The sequence below is a fragment of the Eptatretus burgeri genome, chromosome 6 (assembly GCF_056783735.1).
Source record: "Eptatretus burgeri isolate ZD-2024b chromosome 6, Ebu_testis_v1, whole genome shotgun sequence".
Classification (NCBI taxonomy): Eukaryota; Metazoa; Chordata; class Myxini; order Myxiniformes; family Myxinidae; genus Eptatretus; species Eptatretus burgeri.
In genome coordinates this window covers 67,767,556-67,780,618 of record NC_140966.1, presented here as the reverse complement: position 1 = coordinate 67,780,618, position 13,063 = coordinate 67,767,556, and the positions used below count along the sequence as shown (strand labels likewise).

Here is a 13,063-nt window from a genome sequence, read left to right as displayed (position 1 = left end):
TATATATATATATATATATATATATATATATATATATATATATATATATATATATATATATTACACTACTGTACCTCGATTATAAAAGGACAGGTTTCGTGCCAGCTCACCGAAGGGCAATGAACCAGTCTCATTACACATTCACGAGCAGTCCGCGCCGTCTGTAAGATAAGAAATCGCGGATTGCTTCAGGGATTTGCATTGATTTTGTTGGTTTTAAAACCCATGTAAGGTGACCTTGGCCATAGTCTTTTTATGGTCCACAGTTACATCATCAATAGACGTAACGCGTCTGAGTGATTTTTCATCTACAATTTGCTCTCAGCTCACTTTGCAGTGGTAAGCGTAGCCTTGGGTTGCATTTTTAATGAAATCAATGATCATCAGGAACCAGAGATGGTTTGCACTGGATTGCAAAAAAAAATGCTTTGCTGATGAATGTGAGCTGAGGATTGTTTATGACCAACTTTAAATAATAAACAAACATGAATTGTATGTAATTTCTCACATTGTGGGAATATGTAATTCACTGCAGTCAGCTCACTGTATGGGATTAAAGGAAAATAGTGTCAACAAAATATTGTTTGTTATAATTTATAATAAAATGGTAATAATAATTGGAATGGGCTGACAGGGCAACTTAGAGGTGTATGTGCTTTCCTTGGAGCTGTCTAGCCTGGGTTGGAATCCTGACCCAGTTATAAACTATCATCCTTGGTGAGTTTTACGTACAGAGTGAGGTATCAATGTATGTGCTATTCATCGGAAGGATGTTAAATGTAGCGTACTGCCGGCCAGCGCAAGTCGTTGGTTGATGTTAAAGATCCCTCAGTGTCTTTCACGAATCGCAGGCGAGTTATCACAAGCACCCTGAACAAATTGCAAAACCCTGCCTAAATTACGTTCATTCGAACGCCAGGCTTCGCCAGCCGAATCGTGAAAGATTTGGCCAAAAAATGGTCCATCGTCAATTGCACAAGAATGCCATGGCAATAATTGGAGTCGTTAATTAATTAAAGTAGTCAATATTATCACTGATTCATTGTACCAAGGAGATTCACAATGGGTTTCATGTATATATGTATATGTATGTGTATATATATATATATATATATATATATATATATATATATATATATATATATATATATATATATATATATATATATATATATATATATATATATATATATATATATATATATATATATATATATATATATATATTTGTTGTAAAGGAAGGAAATATAGTCTTTGAAATTGTATTAGCAAATTGTACAGTCGGGTGACATCCTCAAATATATTTCTTAAGAGTGATCCATACGATTAAAACTTTTAATGTGTTTTTTCCAGGAAAGCCACTATCGTATGCCACTTATTCCATCAATATTATGTGCAAAATGGCGGCTAATGGTCTGCATCAGTTGCATGCATACTTTATACCCCGTTAAGGGTTCCTTGTATTTTTTCCTGTCAAGGTGAACAGATGTGTTCTGCAGTGCATCCATTTTATAGTGTGTCGTAAACTATGCGACCATCGAAGAATGCACGAAACGCATGGGAATCGCATGCATCATGTATGATAAGGTTGCCGTCGAGTTCTTCGCAATTCAATTTTACGGGTCTCATAGGTGGTCACATTCACCGAGCATTCTGACATTGTCGATGTTTGTGTTTATACATCAGATGAGCTGCTGGAGAAATTGCATAAACACTTCAGTGAATCCATGTAGGAAGATGTCAAGGGCAGGTTGGATAGCGATAAGAAAATGGAAATGGTTGAAAAGGAAAGGAAGCGACAGAAAGCAAAAATAACCAAAAATTCTCCTGAATTCGCCTCCAGATATTGACCAAAATATCTCCTGCCATTTTCTTTGTATTTGAAAAGAAATATTTCTGAAATAGAGCTAACATTGTTGTTGTTGAAGGAAACCTAACAGTTTGCTGGTTTTGCTTCCTACTACATGCTGTGGGCAAACTAAAGAAATGCACTCCTACATGGTAAAGTATAATTAAGTATGTATTGCAGTATTTTGACCAGTTCTGCTGTATTATCAATGAAGCTTGATGAAATTATCACATCTTGTTCTGTTGTATATTGTAATTACTATTTACACATGGACACAACATGGCAATACTCATTGGTGTTTTGAAGCCAACATGAGATGGAAAAGCGACTGATTCAATTACAGATTAGAAAAAGGCTTTTCCAACTCAATTTCACTTCCAAACACAGTTTCATGCATCTTGAATCCATGTACTGTTACCGATTAGAATTGATCACTTATCAAGATGTGATCATTCCAAAATGAGGTTTGATGAAAGTGCTGAAATGCTTATGATTATAGTATACTGCACAAACGTACTTCTTTCATGTGAGAACTCTGCATCATAAAATCCAAATAACAAATTATACATCAAAACGAATGTGGAGATTTACAATGGGACATTTATTTACTGCATATGCTGGAATGAGGGCTCACAGGATGGCCGAGGATGACCTTTGATGGCCGAGTGGTATCTGGGTTCAAATCCCAACGCAGCTATAAACTGCCTTTCTGGTGATATAAAGGGTCCAGATTAGTGTCACAATCAACCAAATCGTGATACAAGCACTAAACTTTGCATATACACCCCCTTGGGGTCACTTGTTAGGGGGAAAAAAAATCTCCTGCCATAGTCAGGCCAGCAGACCTTACGAAAGTGTATAAGTAGCAACTTGAACAGCAGGGTATAAAATTGTCAAATGTCCATTGAAACAGGCTTAAAGACCTGTTAATGGCACAAATGCCCGAGCTGGAATCTCACCAGAAAGGACGAGATGTACTACTCGCCTTCCAGAAACAAATAGGCTCACAGTTATCACAAGCATCTGACTATCGTGAAGTTATTATTCTTTCTAAAGCTGCACGCATCCTGCGCAACCGCATATTTGACCACAAGTCCAAATTTGATGGATACTTCCGTGAACCAGGTGTATTATTGAAGATTCCATTTCACGAATGCTTCTACAGTTTGTGGGCATGATTGAACACGGTGCTGACATTAAATCACAGCTAATATCCAGAGCTTCGAAAACAGATGTAGTTATGGCACAGTTGCTGCAGTACAACTGTTAGGTGAGGTGCAGATAAGGAGTGGCACCTCAAAGGCATTCAAGAGATCACCAGACCCCTTTCCCTATTTGCATAGGAATATTTAAGTTTGCTAAGACTAGGAAAAGGCATCTGGTTGAAATGCTCCAAGACAATGGCATAAGCATTTCTTCTGACCGAGTTTTAGAAATTTCAGCAAAGCTAGGAGATGCAGTAGTCACAAAATATTTAGAGGATGGAGTAGTGTGCCCACCAGCTTTAAGGAAAGGGTTGTTCACAATATCAGCTATGGACAACATACATCACAACCCAACTGCGATAACAGTGAGCACATCATTTCATGGCACTAGCATTTCCATCTTCCAGCATCCAACTGCAAACAATAAAGGTGACATGCATGAACCGTTCTAAATCAGGGAAAGTGAAGTGATGACTCTCCCAGAGATGCCTGAATCTTTTACCAACATACGACCAGCTTACTTCACAAAAAAGAATCCTGATCCTCCTCCAGCCCAAGCCCCAAGTCTGTCTTTGCCAGGTCCTGCCTTGCTAAGACCATACCTGACACCAGGTATGAGTGGCTTGAGAAGGTGACCCTCACTAAAGAAGAAAATGATGCTCTTGGCATAATGTGGTTAGCCCATCATGCATCACAGAAGAGAAGCAAAGAGTTTGAAGCCACTATCACATCAGTTACCTCTGCTTCATGATCGAGCTCATTCTATTGCCACTATAAAGCATGTGATGGACAACATCAGAGAAACAGTGGCATCATTAAATCCAGGACAAATACTTTCATTGCTGCAGACCAGCCACTCGATACACTGACAGTTAAGCAGATACAATGACACTGGCCAGAGAACGATGGTGAAGACAAGTTTGTGCTCATGTTTGGAGAATTGCACATTGAGAGTGTGGAATTTAGGTCAATTGGAAGCCTTCTTCAAGGCAATGGATGGACAAATGCACTCACTGAGGCAGGGGTGACCTCATCTGGTACTGCAGAGTCCTTCTTGTTAGCTTTGAGTGTCACAATAGCACGTCAAATAACAGCAGCCAGCCTCTATGGGCTTATGGAGACAGCATACACTGACTACTGTAGTAAGGCAGTTGAGAAGTCCGATGAAGTGATCAGTTTTGAAAACTATCATGAGAGACGCAAACTTCAGAGCCTACAATATCAGTTCTGGTATGTTGTTCTTGCAATGGAGCTGACTATTCTGACATTGATGGTCATTCAGCGAAGCCAACTTGCACTGTACTGCGAGGTACTGTTTGAAATGATACTGTACTTCACCAACAACAATGTCAACTATGCACAGTGGCTTCTTATTCACTGTAGAGATATTATGTCCCTTGAGTGACACCACCCTAAGGTGGCGAATGAGTTTCACAATGGAAATTTTGTGGCACGCAAAACTTGCCGGGAATTCTCAGCACTGGCCTTTGACCAAGCACATAAACAAGCCGATGCTGTCATACAAGGTGATGGGGGAGCAATCGGTGTGACTGAGGACCCATCAGCCCTCAGAAGGTGGATGGTCACTGGCCTTGAAGTGAGTCATCTAGTTGCTGAGCATGAGGTCGCATCAGGTGCTGATGATGCAACAGAAAATACCAGCCATCACAAGCGAACAATACAGGCACAAAGAGTATTCCTTGAGAAAGTAGAGAAGCTAACCACGGTTCTTCAAAACATGGGCAATCCTTTCCAGGAGGAGCCAAGTGACTTTCTCACTTCAGACAGCAAGGGCATTGCCCACCCTCGTGTTCATGAACTAAATTGCACACACTGTGAGAGAGGCACAGCAAATTCTGTGAATTTATGAAGTGACTGTAAAGTCCAGAAAATTATTGTTCTATAAATCCCTCAAGAAGAATAAGATTAACTTCTTCAAGCAAGAATGTGTTGCCATTGACCTCAATCACATGGAAGATCTTCACCTCTTCTCACAGCCCTTTATATCATGCCAGAGCAGGCAGTGCGACTTAAGTGAGTTTTTTTTAAATATGGAAACCAGTCAGTTCCTGCTGCTTTGAGTGGCGATGGGAAGCTACACACCTGTCAGAAATCTCATCTTGTTGAACTTCTTCAATCCCAAGTGACAACACCAGACAGAACCAGAAGCAGATGCTATTACCATTGATGGATCAGCATTGGTAAACTCTCTACCCCCACGTACATCAAAAGCATTTGATGACTATGCCAGAGATAAATGTCCTAACTATAGAAGCAATTTTTGCCAAGTACAAGAAAACAGACATTGTCTTTGATGTGTATCGTCCATCCAACTTGAAGTTTGAAACAGGAACAAAGCGAGGAAAGGGAGGCAAAAGGAGAGTGACACGAACTAACAATACACCAAAAAACTGGCAGAGCTTCTTGAATGATGCCAACAACAAAACAGAACTCTTCCATTTCCTTTCAGTCAGAATTGCTGAAATGCACACACCAAATCTAATCATCGTGACTAAGGAAGAACTTTCACTCAGCAATTAAATGATCAGCTTCGATGATGTGGCTCCATCTACCCATAAAGAGGCGGATACACGTGTTTTGTACATGCCAGGCATGCAGTAATGGAAGGCAACAAAGTCCCCATGATCAAGGCAAATGGCACAGATATTGTAGTCACAGCAATATCGATTCTGCCATCCTTGCAATAACTTAGCTTGCAGAAATTGTGGATTGCCTTTGGTCAAGGAACTCATCTGAGATGGATTCCAATAGATGATATAGTTTCTACAGTTGGCCCTGATAAGACAAGTGGAATCCTCTTCTTCCATGCCTTCAGTGGTTGTGTTATCGTGTCTGCATTCCATGATGAAGGTAAGAAGTCTGCATGGCAAACATGGAATGTGTGCAATGAGGTATGAAGTGTCTTCTAAACAACTTAGTAAGCATCCAACAACAGTTGGAGATGATGAGCTTGAGATCCTTGAGAAATTTGTTGTCACAATGTATGACAGGTTCAGCACTGCTACAAATGAGAATGACGCATGGCTGGAACTCTTTGCTCATAAGCAGAGGTCATATTAATCCATCCCACCTACTAGAGTTATGTAGATGGAGTCAGTCAACTGTGTGCCAGCCAGAGACTTGGAGCCCTGCAGATTGGGGAAGAATACAACAAGGTGAAGTTTGGCACATCTGCTGGAGTACCCTTCCACATATGAATAATTTCCAAGAACTGACAAGATGTGGTTGCAAAACGGAATGGCATGCAAGGTGCAAATGCTGTCACTCTGGCTTCATTTGTGCAGTTGTACATGCCTAGATTTATGGGAACAATCATTGACAGGCTTTAATTCCATGTGCCTAGAAATTATAAAATAAAGCATCTAAATGGTCTCATCTATGCAGAATCTGCTTCGGCATGGTCAAAATCATCAAAATTAACACCAATATCATGCAAATTGGATACCTGGGTCAAGTTCTATGGCTGAAAATGTCATGCTCGGCTATGATTGATGGCTGTCTTGAAAAATGGCTGCCATTTTGGATTTTCAAGTGGCTATAACGTATATTTTTCATATTAATTCACCCAAAGAGGGTGTATATGCAAAGGTTGGTGTTTCTATCACCATTTGGTGAATTGTGACACAGAAACAGCTTAATCTGCCCAACCATTACACAGGCAGGGTAATTCATCAGTTTTTACCATCACTCGGATGAACGTTAACCTGGGCATCCTGTCTGCTGGCATTATTTGGTGGACATAAAATATCCCACTGCATCCTTCACGAATAGTCGGCAAGCGATTTTGAACGATTTCCAAACCAATTTTTTGTTGTTGGCATCCTGACCAAATTCAAAATTCCTGCTCTGACTTCTTGAGTCTGAGTTTATTATTATTACTAGTCGTAATACCTGGCGTTGCTCGGGCTAGCAATAAAGCCTGGCGTTGCTCGGGCTTTCTTGCAAATTTCCTGAATAGCTGTTACGGGTTAGTGGTTAGGGGTTAGCGGTTAGGGTTAGGGTTAGGGTTAAGGTTGCAGTTAGGGTTAGGGTTAGCAGTTAGGGTTAGGGTTAGCTGTTAGGGTTAGCTGTTAGGGTTAGGGTTAGGGTAGCTAACCCTAACCCTAACCCAGACCCTAACCCTAACCCTAACAGCTTGGCGTAGAGGAGGTAAACAGCGCCCGGGACAAAGTGGAAACTTGCGTCCCCCGTAGGCCTTAAACTTGAGTGGATTTGAATGGAAAATCCCATAAGGGATATCGATTTATCGATTTTTTCGAATATCGGAAGTGTTATGGAAAAAATTTATAGCCAATGACCTAAGTTGGACCAAAAGCCATAATCGTACCGAATTTGAATGGAATCCGTTGGAGTTTGTGAAAATGCATCAAAACGAATTTTGAGGGGCCTCTTAAGGAAGACAATAATATCATAAGGTTATGTGCCAAATCTTGTTTCATTTCATGCAGTAACAAAAATCTGATGGTGGAACAAAGAAAGGGGCGTGCCAAAATATTAATATAGATTATTATTGTTTTTTATGTTGAAGGCTTCGGTCACTGACTAAATAGACCTCATCGAGGCCAAGCCTTAAATAAAATAACTGCATTGATAGAAAAATAAGGAGAAAAAAACAATAGTCTTAAGAGTTTCTGAGGAAGTAAAAAATCTGCTTTTGAAAAGAGGAAGGTCATAAGTGTTTGGGAAGACATGAGAAGGTAAAGAGTTCCAGAGTTTGGCAGTGGAGGGGAAGAAACAAACATCGGAATGGTCCACCCTTGAGTTGCCAATAGCCACACGATAATCATGTGATGTCGTGGCTTGTCGAGTATTCCTTGGTCTCGCGCTAATGGTGGAGGTAAACAAGCAGCAAGTGGTTGCGAGCAGAAACCAAAGTAATATCTGTAGAAAAGAGAAAGAGAGCCTACTCTGCAGCGTAATTTGATCAGGTCGAGTTTTGAGGTCACATTGTTCGAGTTGACAAGTCGAATAACTTTGGATTCAATTCTGTCCAGCAAGTATGTGGAGCTGGAACCTCCCCAGATGTGATAACATTACTCTATACAAGGCCGAATCAATCTTTTATAGAGTTGGGGCAACTATTCAGAGGAGAAGAATCTTCGACATCTGAACAGGACTCCTAATTTATTCGAGGCAGACTTAGCTATTTGCATAATTTTTGGATTCCAGGATAAACTTGAAGTTAGGGTAATATGTAGTAGGTTTATTGTATCACAAGGTGTAATTGTAGAGCTTTCGAAGGAGATTGGATAGTTGAGAAGAGTTTTAGAGAGAGAGAGATGAGAAGAAATTGAGTTTTTGAAGCATTAAACTTCACTTGATTACATTTTCCCCACTGGGAGATCTGTCCAAATCCGAATTTAAACATGTGGCTGTAATGAAACGAGATGTAGATCGAGTGAGGGAAGACGGGGCAGATGAGAAATACGTGGAGGAATGTCATGTTGAGTCATCAGCATACGAGTGCATTTGGTTATTTGTGGAAGAAAGAAGGTCATTGATAAAAAGAAGGAAGAGTGTTGGGGACAGAACGGAACCCTGAGGGACACCGCTGTTGATAGGGAAGGGAGGAGATGTTGAACCATCAACAATTAAAGAGATAGAGCGGTTGGAGAGAAAGCTCAATATGAGAGAGCAGAGTGAAGGAGGAAAGCCGAAAGGGGGAAGATTGGATATCAGACCCTGATGCCAAATTCTGTCAAAGGCTTTTGAGATATCAAGGCCTACAACAAAGGATTCCCCAAAGTCTCTTAAAGAAGAGGCCCAGACATTCATCATGTAAGAAAGGGTATCGCCTGTATATCTTGCCTTGTGAAAGCCATATTGGTGGTCAGATAGAAGACTGTGAGATTCAAGATGCTTGAGAAAATGAGAATTGAGAAGACATTCAAAGACTTTGGAAACAGTAGAAGTCAGAGCAATAGGACGGTAGTAGAAGGGTTTGAACGATCACCCTTCTATAAAATAGGCAAAGAAGAGAAGAGAAAGTCAAGAGAAAGTAGCGAAAAAGAAGAGAAAGTCACGACCCATCTAAGAATGCAGCTGAGTGCTTTGGCATCACCAACACTTTACATAGGCCATGGTACATGATTATGGTGATGATGATGATCGCATATCGTGCGTACAACTTATTCCCATTGCATGCGGAACGTGTGTCATACGGCAAGTACGTCATAAAATGTTTAACACGTTTAAAAGTACAAGACATACTCCACTTACTACGATGTATGATAGCGTACTTTAGCGTTCTATTCACGTATACCAAACTTACCCATACCGTATTCGACGTGCGCCAGCGTTTTAGATGCATTTTTCAGAGGTCGGCGTTCGCTGGCAAGATCGCCAAGGTGTGACTGCGATATTGACACTTCCATTCCTCCTGTGGTTATGATTTGAATCATTGTGTGGCAGCCTTTTAATAGGCTATGCCACGTGATCGTCAGCGATACGTGCAGCGCGCTATGCATAAGTTAGACTATCGTTGGGCATAGGTTGTGAATGCCGACAACAGGCTAAGCATTCGTTGGTATAAGTTATCTATAAGACAACGAAACGTTCTGTGTCCGTTACTAATATGTTATGCATACGACCAACTCGTTATGAATACGTCCGAATCTTTAAAAAAAAACATCAAAAGTTCAGCGTAAGCCAGCGTTTTACATACATTTTGATACGTTGCCATTGCTGGCTAAAACATCAAGGTGTGACTGGGCCTTTACCACTACTTATTTTAATTACCCCAATCATTCCCTCCTTATTGTGGGGTTGATAGGAAAACATTTGTGGCCCAAATCTTTCACAAACCGGTTGGCCAGGGTTAGAGTTATAGTTGGACTGAAGGTGGCAGGAACTTGTAATTAGTTCAGGATGTCGGTGAGAACTCACGTACTTTTCGCGAAAGACTCAACTACTTTGGAATCTTTATCATCCACAAACGACCAGCATCAGCAGACGGGTACTCCAGCTTAACGTTCATCGGAAGGAGCACAGACATCGATGCATCGCCCTGCATGAGAAGCACCACGATGACTGACAGTTTAAAGGTCCACAGAATCAGAGATTAAAAAGAAAAATTGATCTGATAATATTGATTTTTAAGTACGAAACAAATAGCTGAACGTGATTTTTAATTCTAATAATTTTTGAGGTGTTCACGTGAAAAACCCAACCTGGCAGGTACCGCTCCTAAAAATTTCAGAAAACCGCCACGGTAATGGCGTCATCTGTATGACGTCATACCCAGTGCGATTGTCTCAGCACGCAAAGGTTAAACTTAATGGCTACATAACTCGCTTCAGACTCGGCAGAAAGTGAATTTGAGGAATAATTTTCTGATCAAGAATCCTCAGATTACGACAATAGTCAAAACCACGATGAAGACGATGCTGTAAGACTGTACATGCAAGAACCCGAGGTCATGAAATACCTGGCGTTCACAACAATCGGGACGACATCAAAGAAAGACTCGGCAATAACAACAGGGAAAGTAGTAAATCATAGACTAGAAAATTGTAAATGTGAAGTTTGATGGTATTTTGATGTAACATGTCTCTGTAATTCTTGTAGTAATTAGAACTGCATTTATGCAGTACACGGAATTCCTGTTATGACGTAATCGGACAAATTGCTCCAGTGATGAAATAATTTCAAAATATGTTCAATTGCTTTCGTTTGCAAATGAGATTAAATGTCTGTGGAAATAGCAAAGATGGAATTTAAGTAAAGTGATTTTCTGTTATCATTAATGTATTGAATACATGTATCATTAAATACTTTCATCTTTAAAGAAAGGGTGCGTAGAACAAAGTTGCCATTGATTTGAGGACTTAGCGTTAAGCAACGGCACTGGAACCCCCCCCCCCACCCCCGTAACACTCCGCAACACTTAGACATACACCGCCATGATGCCCCCTCCGCCCCCCCCCCATGTGTTATGGAATTTTTGAATGGCCCCTTTTCCACAGCTGTTCTGTCCATTTTCATTTCCATTTGAATAGAATTGTCTCTAACCTTCGTTGGAATCAAAGCTTGGTGTTGGCTCAGTGGTTAGGGTGGCGGCTTGGGATCCTAGGGTCCTGAGTTCAATCCCCGTTGGCTGCTGAATTAATACACCAGGGGGTTGACTCAGCCTGTCATCCTTCCGAGGTCAGCAAATTGAGTACCAGCTTGCTGGGATAATTGAGCCATTCGAGTATCCTATGTCGGAGTGGCGACCCATCCAGGATTGTGCCCAATAGCCCAGGAAACTGCTTCGGCAGCTCTGACACTCTCTGTACAGAGTATGGTTCCAATTCCAAAAAATTGTGGGAATCGTGTCGGCTATTAATGGCATCAGTTTACTCATCCCAAACTGGGAATACCTGCAGGTATCATCCAAATCATATTCAAAACGGGTGCTGCAAATGACGCTTGAAGCAGTTGGGCCATGCCACTTTCCCCTGGTCAGTTTTACTTTGGCTATCCATATTTTCCTTACAGTTGGATCTTTTAGGAAAACTTGCATACTCACACCATATTTGGCTGTATTGCTACAACCAGTTACAATGTACATCTAGATGGCATTCTCAGAACTTTTTCAGATTTCAGAGTTTTTTTTAAGAGTGCATGGAAGCCACACATAAACATAAGTCTGAAAGCAAAAAGTAGCCTCGAGATGACGTAGCAGCTCACGTGATATATGGCGTCATCACATCGCCGTTTTTAGGGGACGTGGCCAATCGAACGTACAAGGACACCAAAAAATAAAACATTAAAATCTTCATTTCAAGATATTTATTCAAGAAAAAAACAGCAGTTAAGTAAAGCCATATCAATGAATTAAACCAAAATGAATTTCTGATTCTGTGGATCTTTAAGGTTGGGTCAAGATTTGAACCCTAATCATAACAACTCAAAGGTGGGACAACATACCTCTAGGGTCTAGGTCTCGGCTATATTGCCAGCACTCATGCTTTCCCTGAATCCACGACACTGTTCACTTTGTTTTTTCACATTTATCAATTTATCAACCGCCCCCACTGCAACTCAACTCATTCCCTTGTGTCCATAATAAGTGTGTGCTTCAAATGGATTTCAAATTACCCATGATTCCTCAAAACTTGGGTCTGCTTTAATGGTTCTTTCAGTTAATAATGCAACTCTGGTCGAATGCGACAATAAATACCTTTCACGTTCCCTTAGCAAGTACGTATTCATATTTTTTCACATTTCTCTGCAGAATAATACACAAGCATTACTATCGTACGATGCCGTGTTATTTGTTTTTAGATGATTATACTTTCACTGTCCTGCAGCAGAGCCTGCATGCATAACCCTTTCAGAGATGTTAAGCCAGCTTTCACATCTGATAGCACTTCTTTGTGGACGCCAAAGACCTATACGTCACCTTTCGTTCCCAAGCCACCAAGTGTAATCCTTGCCATGGGGGCTGCTTTGGCAGCACTGCACCTGTCTTCAGGCAGAACACCAGAAAGAAAGTGTGTCTACAAACAAGTCAATGCAAAAAAGGGATTTCCTTGCGGATCTCCCTGATGCATTGGTTCCATCGAAGTCGTGGTGTCTGTTACAGAGTCTGGATATTGGCTGTGCAAAAAAAAAAACCTATGCCATCCACATTGCTATTGTTCTATATTTTTGCTATTGGATTAAAAAAAAAGAAAACCCTGTTTTATGAGCCCACCTTTGTCCTTGTTCGCTCTTCGCGCCCCACACTGGCTCATTGCCAAATACATGGTGCATAAGTGGCCTTCAACGTGAGAGTTATGAGCTCACTGTGATATAGGAACAGAAGTCGACAGGTGCCTTGGCAGAACGGGAGAGTGATTGAAAACAGACTTTGGATGTAACCAATAAAAGGTATAAAGCCTGTCCTGCATGTGGGAAGCATCGATAGCTTTCGGTATGAGAGAAAACAAGCTGCGATTTGGACGTCTGAGCGTATGAAAATGGAGACAACACAGAAACACGAGGTACTCAAAAAAGGGCATTT

General features: G+C 40.9%; 1 long non-coding RNA gene across 1 annotated transcript in view; it reads left to right on the top strand.

Moving 5' to 3' along the window:
* Nucleotides 1–12,824: 12,824 nt before the first annotated feature.
* Nucleotides 12,825–13,063, top strand: part of LOC147024991 (uncharacterized) — a 1,416-nt gene continuing 1,177 nt past the window's right edge. Inside the window, exon 1 of the long non-coding RNA XR_015058846.1 lies at nt 12,825–13,043. This is a non-coding gene — a long non-coding RNA (uncharacterized LOC147024991). The remainder of the gene's footprint in view (nt 13,044–13,063) is intronic.